At 35.2% G+C, this 12792-nt stretch overlaps 1 protein-coding gene across 1 annotated transcript in view; it reads right to left on the bottom strand.

The window, feature by feature from the left end:
* The window catches only part of LOC143245291 (uncharacterized), a 46654-nt gene extending 33862 nt beyond the window's left edge, over positions 1-12792 (bottom strand). The window contains exon 1 of the mRNA XM_076491470.1: positions 12700-12792. The gene's annotated coding sequence lies outside the window, so the exon portion shown is untranslated. The remainder of the gene's footprint in view (positions 1-12699) is intronic.

The raw sequence follows: 12792 nt of genomic DNA, 5'->3' as shown, positions 1-12792 counted from the left end.
ATAATGTTACGATCAATCGCACTATTCGTTGATAAAAGAGTAGCCCAAGAGTTGGTGGTGGGTGGTGATGAACAGCTGCCGTCCCTCTAGTCCTGCTAAATTAGGTACGGCTAGCGCAGATAGCCCTCGTGTAGCTTTGCGCGAAATTCATAAACAAATAAAAGAGTTCTATCACTAGGTGTGTGCCACTTGTTTTAACAAAAGCGTTTTCTCTAATAATAGAATTTATAATTATTATTGCAGATCAGCGATTCTTAAAATTTAGTAACCTGAGGACCCCTTCTAATTTAATTTGTTTTTCACAGACGTCAAAAACTGTCAACCTTTAAAAAAGGATTTTGTAAACAAGTGTTCTTTTCTTATAACAAAACCACACGGGGCTATATGTAAATTCGCTAACATACCACTGTCCCACCAGCTGACTCAATATATAAAAGCTGTGTTCCAAAATAACGTTTTAATTCGTATAAACTTAATCTTACAAAAAACAACTACAAACTATATAAATCAAATTTTAAAAACATTATGACATTTCGGATATGAATCGCGGAACTTCTGAAGTAAACTTGCGAATCGCAGTTCGAGAAACGCTTTCGAGATAAAATAAGTACTGATTATACAGTTTTAATAAAAACTTGGTAATAATTCTGGAATTCAACAATTTCGGATAACATTCACAAACATAATCAACAGTTTTAACTTTAAACTCATGTTTAATACTAATATATAAAGTTGCTACATTTATTAAGTTGTTGTTTTGCAAGTAATTAAGTTCGTGTCATGTCAAATTTCATTTGGCATATGTTTCGTTAAAAACCCAACAGGTGGCACTGTAAGCGACGATTTTTTTTGTGTGGGTATTGGTAGTATTTAGCGTCATTTATTAATTATTCTACTATGAATTCTTAATTATGTCAAAGTCCTAATTCGCCTTCAGTCAATGGAATGTTTAATTAAAATGAAGGTAATTACACTGCGTATGTATTATGAAATTGACCCAAGCTTCTCCTAACGGTGACGAAGAGATATTAATGCGTGAAAGCTGATGTAAAATTACGGAAATACCCAGTAACATGAGATGTAACTTCATGGTCTAGTCAATCAATAAAAAAAGCGTTTCTGAATACTTTGTTTTTGAATTTTGCGCAAAGGTAGTCGTTGGAAAGACATACTTTGGATTTCTTTTGTAATCTATATATATGTGAAAAATTGTACGTTTGTATGTTTGCGTTGACCAAGCGTGTTAAGGCGTGTGACTCGTGATCTGAGGGTCGCATCCCCGTCGCACCAAACATGCTCGCCTTTCAGCCGTGATGGCATTATAATGTTACGGTCAATCCCACTATTCATTGATAAAAGAGTAGCCCAAGAGTTGGCGGTGGGTGGTGATGACTAGCTGCCTTCCTTTAGTCTTATACAGCTAAATTAAGGACGGCTAGCACAGCTAGCCCTCGAGTAGCTTTGTGCGAAATTCAAAAACAAACAAACAAACTTGTATGTCCGCTAACTCCTTCCACATTATTTGACCAATCACCATCAAATTTAGCATGGTGACGTTTAAGGTCCCGAGAAGTAACAACAAAAGGTAAAATCCCACAAACAAAGTTCACTTAATAATATGAGACCAATGTTTGGATTTAAATTCAGTTTTTGCCTTCATGTAACGCTCTCTTTGGTAATAATAATTTTATACATCGGACAGCGATGTAAAAGTGAACGGTTTGATTCAAAAACTTCATATTAAGTCAGTATTTGAAAGTTTCCATTCAGACAATCAAACAACCACATTACTATGCAAGATGAACGAAGTAACTTAGTAAAGGAAAAGGTGTACCCTAACTTTGTCAAAATTATGAATGACTAAATAAAAGTATTACACATCGAAATGACGCTGTTCGTGACATCAATGAACAACTATTGTAAAAGATTCCCAGAAAGAAATTCACATAAAGATTTAGTTTGTTTTGTTTTGAATTTCGCGCAAAGCTACACGAGAACTGTATGCGCTAGCCGTCCATAATATAACAGTGTAAGACTATAAGGAAGGCAGCCAGTCATCACCACCCACCGCCAACTCTTGAGCAACTGCTTTACCAACAAATAGTGTGATTGACCGTGACATAATAACGCCCCCACGGCTGAAAGGGCGAGCATGTTTGGTGTGACGAGAATTCGAACCTGCGACCCTCGGATTACGAGTCGAGTGCCTTCACCACTTGGCCATGCTGTGCCCACCCACAGATTATCTGCCACTGTTCCATTTACAAATGATGTGAGTTACTCAAATGGTTTCCTATATTCTCTTGAAGCCATCAAGGATGTCAGGATACATTCTGAAATTAAAGGTTGGATCACCAAACATGTTGTATCTCATTAACACCTGTTTATGTTGTCAGAAGAGGGATTATTGATTGGTTGTTTGTAATTAAACACAAATCTACACAAAGAGCTATCTGTGCTCTGCCTACCATAGGTATCGAAACCTAGTTTCTAACAATGTGAATCGGCAGACATACCGCTGTGCCACTCGGGCCCAGTAGGAGTAACCTCCAATGTGGGTTCACAATAAGCTTTTAAATTGTGTATTTTTTGTTTTCAAAATCAAAAGTGTAGATAAAAATTAGCCCTCCCCCCAGTGATACAGTGACTTGTACTGTTAGAAACCGGATTTCAATACCCGTGGTAGGCAGAACACAAAGAGCCAATTGCGAAGCTTTGTGCTCAATAACAAATAACAAATAAAAATTGAAACATAGGCAGAAATGTTTAAAACAAGGAACCAGCAACAACAAAAGTCACACCACCTGCAGAAAATTTAAATTCAAAAGTAACATCAACTAAAAGCCTCCAAAACAGATGAAACTAAAAACAATACCAAAACAACAGCAGAAAAGAACAAAAGAGAAAAGACACACATCATCATAAATGTCATTAAAAAATATTCCGTGACCTCACAGCTGAATATTCTAACCGACAGAGACAAAATAGGCCTGACATGGCCAGGTGGGTTAAGGCACCTGACTCACAATCCGAAGGTTGTATGTTCAAATCCCCGTCGCACCAGCTATGCTCACCCTTTCAGCCATGGTGGCATTATCTGTGCTTGCCGTCCCTAATTTAGCATGAAATTCACACATAATCACATCATTACGTCACATTTACCACACATAAATCACATCATTACATCACACTTTCCACACATAATCACATCATTACATCACATTTACCACACATAAATCACATCATTACATCACACTTTCCACACATAATCACATCATTACGTCACATTTACCACACATAAATCACATCATTACGTCACACTTACCACACATAATCACATCATTACGTCACACTTACCACACATAATCACATCGTTACGTCACACTTACCACACATAATCACATCATTACATCACACTTACCACACATAATCACATCATTCCATCACACTTACCACACATAATCATATCATTACGTCACATTTACCACACATAAATCACGTCATTACGTCACACTTACCACACATAATCACATCATTACGTCACACTTACCACACATAATCACATCATTACGTCACACTTACCACACATAATCACATCATCACGTCACACTTACCACACATAATCACATCATTACGTTACACTTACCACACATAATCACATCATCACATCACACTTACCACACATAATCACATCATTACATCACACTTACCACACATAATCACATCATTACATCACACTTACCACACATAATCACATCATTACGTCACACTTACCACACATAATCACATCATTACGTCACACTTACCACACATAATCACATCATTACGTCACACTTACTACACATAATCACATCGTTGCGTCACACTTACCACACATAATCACATCATTACATCACACTTACCACACATAATCACATCATTCCATCACACTTTCCACACATAATCACATCATTACGTCACATTTACCACACATAAATCACATCATTGCGTCACATCTTACCGCACATAATCACATCATTACGTCACACTTACCACACATAATCACATCGTTGCGTCACACTTACTACACATAATCACATCATTACATCACACTTACCACACATAATCACATCATTCCATCACACTTTTACCACACATAATCATATCGTTGCGTCACATTTACTACACATAAATCACGTCATTACGTCACACTTTACACACATAATCACATCATTACGTCACACTTACCACACATAATCACATCATTACGTCACACTTACCACACATAATCACATCATCACGTCACACTTACCACACATAATCACATCATTACGTTGCACTTACCACACATAATCACATCATCACATCACACTTACCGCACATAATCACATCATTACATCACACTTACCGCACATAATCACATCATTACATCACACTTGCCGCACATAATCACATCATTACGTCACACTTACCACACATAATCACATCATTACGTCACACTTACCACACATAATCACATCATTACGTCACACTTACCACACATAATCACATCATTACGTCACACTTACCACACATAATCACATCATTACGTCACACTTACCACACATAATCACATCATTACGTCACACTTACCACACATAATCACATCATTACGTTACACTTACCACACATAATCACATCATCACGTCACACTTACCACACATAATCACATCATTACGTCACACTTACCACACATAATCACATCATTACGTTACACTTACCACACATAATCACATCATTATGTCACACTTACCACACATAATCACATCATTACGTCACACTTACCACACATAATCACATCATTATGTCACACTTACCACACATAATCACATCATTACGTCACACTTACCACACATAATCACATCATTACATCACACTTACCACACATAATCACATCATTACGTCACACTTACCACACATAATCACATCATTACATCACACTTATCACACATAATCACATCATTACGTCACACTTACCACACATAATCATATCAGCCACCAGATAATTATTCTCATAAATTCAACGTCCAATATAACGACATCCAAGGTGCATTTGCTTCCCAGAAAACACAATACTGAGCATATCATTCAGTGGACTAATTCAGATATACATGTTATAAGTGAAGTATTATTATACACAATTAGTAGATTTAAAACCTGTTGTAAGAAGAGATAGCTCAAAGAAAAACAGACATCAACAGAGGTAAATCTTATTACATGAACCATGCCTCTCTGCAAGTGAAATACAAATGAACAGATATTTATATGAAATAATAAAATGTATACAAAAGTAACTTACAAACATGGAATCACTGAATAATATTTACTATAATAACACAAACTCAATATTCACAGGAGACTTTAACAGTAAACACAAGTTTGTGATGCAGGATAATGAACACAAGTAGAAGATTACTACATCTCTTAGACATTGTCAATGTAGCTTTATTAAACAATAAACTCTAATACATAGATCGTACACAGATAATGGCAGTGACACATTAGATGTGTGCCCAAGCTAATTTAACATGAGCCAGAAATGTGTACAGTTTAATTAATGTAAGGCAGGATTTAAAAAAATGATTACTTACTAACCTGGTTTGTCTTCAACTTTACACACACACCCAAAAAAAAACAAAAAAACTTATCTAACAAAAAATATTAGTTATAAGAAAGAAACTGGAATGAACTGAATCATTATTGGACCAACTATTACCTAAAACAGTTAGTCATACTGTTGCTAATCTATCAGTAATAGATAAAATATTGTGCAAGAGTGTTAGGACAAAGTCAAAAATTACATTTCAGGCTACTTTGAAAAAACAATGAAAGGTAAATCACAGGTTAAACATCAACGTTTTATCAATGTTCATATTTAATACAACACAAACTCAGTGCTTGAGTTGAGTTGTCTCCTTTTTGTTATAACAACTGCAAACAGTCTTTCAGACATTGTTGCAACATATTTAATCAAAGTGTTTTTTTGGGATTTTACTTCAAATGTTTCTAATACATTCCCATAAAGTTTATTTGAAAGTAACTTTTGATTTCTCAAATTTTTGATCTGTCAAATTTCAAATCTGTTTAATTGGGTTGAGATCAGGGCTCTGTGGGAGCTATTGTATCATTTGAATGATTCCAGCAACTCTTTCTTAGTTAACCATAGGTTGGATGAGTGTTTGGGGTAATTGTCTTCTTGGTAGTAGAATCTTTTACCAATAATACCCAAACCACTGGGTGTACCATGATGAATCAGTATCTGATGGTACTTGTGCTGGTCTGTTATTCCATCTATTTAGCAAATATTTCCTATCACAACACCCTCATACTACCTCCTACAAGCTTCATGATGGAAGCTATGCATTGAAGTAAGTATCTTTTACCTTTTTTCTGTCGGACGTACAACCTACACTTTGAACCAAATATTTCAAACTTGAACTCATCTGTTCACAACATCCTTTTCTAATCATCAGAAATCTAATTTTTGTACTTTTTCTTAGCAAATTTCAGTCTCTTGACAATATTGTAAGATTGAACTAAGGGTTATTTAACTGCTACACAACCAAATATTCCATTCTGGTTGAGTTTTGCTACACAACCAAATATTCCATTCTGGTTGAGTTTTCTTGATACTGTAGATCTGGACAGTTTTCTGTTATTTGGTACATGGTTGTTTATCCATGCTTGAGATCAGTGGTAGTCTTCCTTATGTCTCAAAAGCTACATAAACAAAGATACTTAACATCAGTATCATTGAGTATAAGTGTTCTGTCTCTTACTTTACTATTTACAAAATTATCTGGTCTCATGATCTAGGGTGTACTTGATAAGTGTTTGGGGAGCATTTCAAGTCTGCAGCAATTTGTCAGAGAGCCCAACCAGAATCATGTGAAGCTTTCATGTGAATTCTTTGCCTTATTGGCAACTCTATATGATTTTTGGGCCATGACATAAGAATAAATCTTAATATATAACGTTAAACACCATCTTTATCTATATTTATTTGTGTAGTGCTATTAAATTGATTTCTTCTATAGCACATACTGGTACCATATGGTAGCTCCTTTCTATATAGTTAATACACTGCATGGAGTACCATGACAGTTATTTCAAGCCCTAAATACAATCAGTATGTTCATTCAATCAGAACCCTTATGACATATGCTAGGTACAAGTACATGGCACTTCTTAAGAATGGTAAGTATTGTCACCCTGGTTCACTGAGGCGCCAACAGGGATCAGTGAAGCATTACCATAATGTTGAAATCTATATCCTGTAATAACATGGAAGAATTAGTTTCATACAATGGAAAGAATGACAAATATTCTCTTGTCCTAACACTTTTGCACAGTATTCTATATAAAATGTGTAGATAGCCTAGTTGCTTTGCACCATAAAATGCCAAATGAAACTTAAAAACACCATTGTATTTTAATTGTAGAATAGATTGTAATTACTTATTCATGTCAATATCAACCTACGTGAATGTTACAGATTATTTATGTTTGGCTAAACAAAAAGTAATACACAGAAGAACAAATATAAAACCATGGAATATTTTACATAAACTTAGGAATGGTGGGGTATTGATGATCAGAACTACATAGATAATATGCACAGGTATTTATTAAATGTGTGGTTGTTTGATTTTATTAACAAAATTTTTTTAAATTTGTCGTATTTTAGTGTCAGTTTTAGTACTGTAAAGTTCTGTTTTCACTTATTTACAGTTTGACTTGAAAAGAGGTTTTGGTGTTCTCTTAATCTAATGTTCAAGTTACACCCTGTTTCACCTAGCTAAAACACTGGACAACTGTTACACTATATATTGTAAATGTCTCCTGGTGAGGTGGGTTCATTATACAATTTCCTTAACATGTGTTTAATTTTTACTCCAGGGATAAAAACTAATCTTGGTGTTATATTAAGGTTGTATTTATGTATTATTTGTTGTTGTTGTTTTTATTTCTGATACACGTACACTAATATTTTCTATATATAGGATTGTCCAAGTAGTAAGGTTTTCTTTATTTTGCGAAGTGTTTGAGTTTGTTTCGGGCCTGGCATGGTCAGGTGGTTAGGGCACTCAACTCGCAATCTAAGGGTCGCGAGTTCTAATCCCTGTCACATCAAACATGCTCGCCTTTTCAGCTGTGGGGGCGTTATTATGTCACGAGCAATCCTACTATTCGTTGTTAAAAGAGTAGCCTAAGAGTTGGCGGTGAATGATGATGTCTGGCTGCCTTCCCACAAGTACTACACAGTTAAATTAGGGACGGCTAGCACAAATAGCCCTGGTGTAGCTTTGCGCAAAATTCAAAATTAACAAACCTCTTTTTATTTTATTAACAGTTTCTACAACTACTTTAGTAGTGAACTGGTTAGAACTAATGAAAGATTCAGTTAAGTGTGTAACTTCTTCATCACTGTTTTCTGTGGTGCATATAGTGCATGTTAAATTAAACTTAGGAAAATTTTAAAGAGTTTCTAGTTCCTGGTGAATTACGTGATTAGAAAAACAGTTTACGTAATTTCCGTACGTGTTGTTTTTTTCCATACAAATCTTAGCGGTGAAACCTTCGTGTTTGTTAAATTTTAACGTTTAAAATGTTATAGTGAAGTTGTTTTTACCTTTCACTGTGAACTGTATATCTTTATGTAGGCCATTTATGTGTTGAGAAATGTTGTGTATTCATCTTTACAAGTAAAGCAGAAAAGTGAAACCAAAATACAGGCTTGTATAAGGAAGTGCCTACAACATCCTGTTGAACGTGATGTAAGAACAGTGGCTTAAGTACCTGTCAGTGGATTTCCCTTAGCAAGTCCGCGTACCTGAAGGAAGTAGGATTTTTTCTTTTGAAAACAAATAAATGTCGCTAGTTGTAACAGTTTGACTATTCGTTCCTGTTCTATGTTCATTCTCTTTTGGGGATCTTGTGAAATAATTTATGCAATAAGTTATATTGCTTCGTGACCAGATATTTGAGGAAATAGGTTAACGACATGAGGTTTCACAGCTAAAATTCATAAAAAACACGTACAGCGAAAATTACATAAACTGGTTTTTTAATCATGTATTCCACCAGAAACTAGGCTCTTTACGAAGCTTCCTAAATATAGCACACACTGTATGTATCACACAAAACATCAAAAAAGAAATTACATATTTACCAGAATGTTTCACTAATGTTAATCAGTTTCATACTAAAGTAGTTATATAAACTGTTAATAAATTAAAAAACAAACAAACACACAGAAAAGATACGTTTAACAAACAAACTCAAAGGTTCCACAAAACAAAGAAAACCTAATTACTTGCACCATCCCATATATAGAAAATATGAGTGCACATCTATCCGAAATTTCGAAAAGACTAACACATAATTATAACCTTAACATAAAGCTTAGATCCGTTTCCATCCCTGGAAAAAGGTATAAAGGAAACTGTATAATAAACCCATTCCACCAGGAAATACTTACAAAATACAATGTAACAGGTGCCAAGCCTTTTACGTAAGTGAAACAGGATGTAACCTGATGATTAGATTACACGAACAAACTATCCCTTTCCCAAGTGTGAGTAAAAACAAACATTTTTCTAAACAGAACGTCACAGTACTGAAACATGCACCTGACACTAACGTAAGAAAACTCAGAGAAACTTTATTAATGAAATCAAATAATCCTGCAGTTAAGAAACATTCAGACACGAGACACGAACAAAGTTTCACTGGACAATGTCTCACCAAGGTCTGGAAATAAAAAGGACATTGTGTCACCCATATTATTTGTATATAGTCTTCCTTTTTATTTATCTTTTATTTGTTTTTGAAAATATTTTGAAAGTTTGTTTGCAACTTTTAGGTTTCTTTGTTTCCTAGTGAGAATTTAATTATGTCAGGAAATTACTTGAAAAGAGTGTTTGTGTCCAAGTTGTTATTTTGAATTAAGCACAAAGCTACACAAGGGGCTATCTGTGCTCTGCCCACCACGGGTATCGAAACCCGGTTTTAGCTTTGTAAGTCCGAAGACATACCGCTGAGCCACTGGGGGCCAAGTGAGAATCTAATTAGGTAGTTAATTTGGTTACTATAGCTTGTATTTTTAAGATGAGAAATTACACGTTCTTTCAAAAATTCGCTACTTTGTCGCATAAAATTGGTGTCTTATTAGAAAGAAATGGTTCTATTTCAATAAAACATGGTCAAACACATTTTTCAGTCGAATATACGAGGCCAAAAATTTTCAAAAAATGATCTAAAATACATACTTATAGTAAAAAAAACAATTTTGTCAGAACACAAAACAAAAATATGACGATTCAGTTCATGTAAAGAAAAACTTACAGCAACTATCCACAATCAAAACATCGTTCAAAAATCTCTTGAATATTTATAAAAATTAGAGAAATTTTGGTGGTCCATTTCATTTGATTACTGCATTTTGGCCCGGCATGGCCAAGCGTGTTAAGGCGTGCGACTCGTAATCTGAGGGTCGCGGGTTCGCATCCCGGTTGCGCCAAACATGCTCGCCCTTTCAGCCGTGGGGGCGTTATAATGTGACGGTCAATCCCACTATTCGTTGGTAAAAGAGTAGCCCAAGAGTTGGCGGTGGGTGGTGATGACTAGCTGTCTCCCTCTAGTCTTACACTGCTAAATTAGGGACGGCTAGCACAGATAGCCCTCGAGTAGCTTTATGCGAAATTCCAAAAAACAAACAAACAAACAAGATTACTGCATTCAAGACTTATAATTTGTTTCACAAAATATGTATGTTATGCTTTATCGAAGTAACGCCAAATTTTTGCAATATCTCTATATAATACATATCTGTCTTTGATCATTATTTTCCCACATATTCTTAAGTTTATGCAAATATTTTGCATAAAACATTCCATAGTTTTTATATTTACTCATCTTTGTATTGTTTTTGTTTACTCATACATAAATAGTCTGTAAATTCACGTGGATTGATATTTACATAAATAAGTAACTACAATCAATTCTAGAATTTATATACATCATTGGATTTGGAATGTTGGTTTAAATATTAAAATGTTCTTTACTGTAAAGAGTCGTGCACGTGACAATAATCGTACCAGTAATTAAAATATCGTACCTGTTCAAAAAACTAATCTTACGTTTTTCAGTCTTCAGTTAACGATGTAAATTGTAATTAAATATATTTTATCAGTAAGTACATTAAAAATTAAAATATAAACAATATTAAAATATCAAATACTAATCAAGACAATAAATATACAACACAAATTGTGGTTGTTGGTTGGTTTTGGAATTTCGCACAAAGCTACTCGAGGGCTATCTGTGCTAGCCGTCCCTAATTTAGCAGTGTAAGACTAGAGGGAAGGCAGCTAGTCATCACCACCCACCGCCAACTCTTGGGCTACTCTTTTACCAACGAAAAGTGGGATTGGCCGTTACATTATAACGCCCCCACGGCTGGGAGGGCGAGCATGTTTGTCGCGATTCGGGCGCGAACTCACGACCCTCAGATTACGAAGCGCACAAATTGTGACAAAGGGAATTACCGATGTGTCATAAAAATAAAATAAAAAACAGCCAAGCTCCACGAGAGGATCGTATACAAGCTATTCTACTCAAAAGGTACTCAGAGACTGTTTGAACACCTAACGACGCTTTTTAATTTATTTCTAAGCTCTGGATATATTCCAGAGTTTATATATTCCATATATAAGCAAGTGAATGTCTTAATGTTCCACAAAGAAGTTAAGCCAGCCAATAAACCGAATAGCTACAGTCTAAACAGTCTAACCAGTACTATAAGCAAACTTCTAGAACGAAGAATTAGTAACATACAAGCCACATTTTTGAAGATAACATCTAAATTATGTGAAACATAAAATGAATTAAGAACAAACAGCCGATCATGTAGTTAAATTGAGTGAATCAGTTGTAGACAGCTTTAACAAAAACGAATGGACTGTCACGTTTTCTCGCTCCAAAGAAACCATTCGACAACTGTATGTTCGTAGATTGCCACATGTCGGAAACGGAACTGCCACACGATGTGACGACTCGCTGTCTATCAAACTTTTGTGAAAAATTGGAATTTCACAATCAGTGTTGAGGGAACCTTCTTGGAGCCTTTCTCTCCTGAGGCAGGGATCACCAAGGGGGGAGTAGTTAGGCTTATGATATTTATTATGTATGTTAGCAATTTGCCTCTGAAAGATCTAAATCACGGGTACTCGTCACAATTGGCAAACGATGTAGCAGTTTGTAAAAATGTGCTCTCACTACACCCATCGCAGCCACAGATTAACAACCAAAATTAAATAGAATAGTCTAGTTTTAAAAGAATTATCTAAATAAGATTAATGTCCCAAAGAACCAATTAATAGTTTGTTGTTGTTTTTTTCCAAAATTAACAAAGTAAAAAAGATAGAGCCATCAGAACTCCACGCGAATGGAACACTTCCTCAAGACTACATCAACAAAATTTCTAGGCCTAACACATGACTCTAAGTTAACGTTAAATAATACCAAAACGCAAACTTGGTAATGCACAAATTATGCAAGGAGTCCAACGGGTAAAAACAGAGGAGCAACAGCTGAAAACACAATAAAACACACAGAACATTCACATGCACCTAAACAAGTTGAAATTAAATTACAAACACTACAGACTTCTATACTTACAACAGCATATCAGGTACCAGGATCACGCAAAAGTAGAAACGTTAGCCGACAGACTCCTATATAGTTCACTATATTATTTCATAAGCATGCCTT

This window comes from Tachypleus tridentatus, chromosome 2, assembly GCF_004210375.1.
Source record: "Tachypleus tridentatus isolate NWPU-2018 chromosome 2, ASM421037v1, whole genome shotgun sequence".
Taxonomy (NCBI): Eukaryota; Metazoa; Arthropoda; class Merostomata; order Xiphosura; family Limulidae; genus Tachypleus; species Tachypleus tridentatus.
Note: the sequence above shows the minus strand (reverse complement) of the source record. Positions and strands in the feature narration are given on the sequence as shown.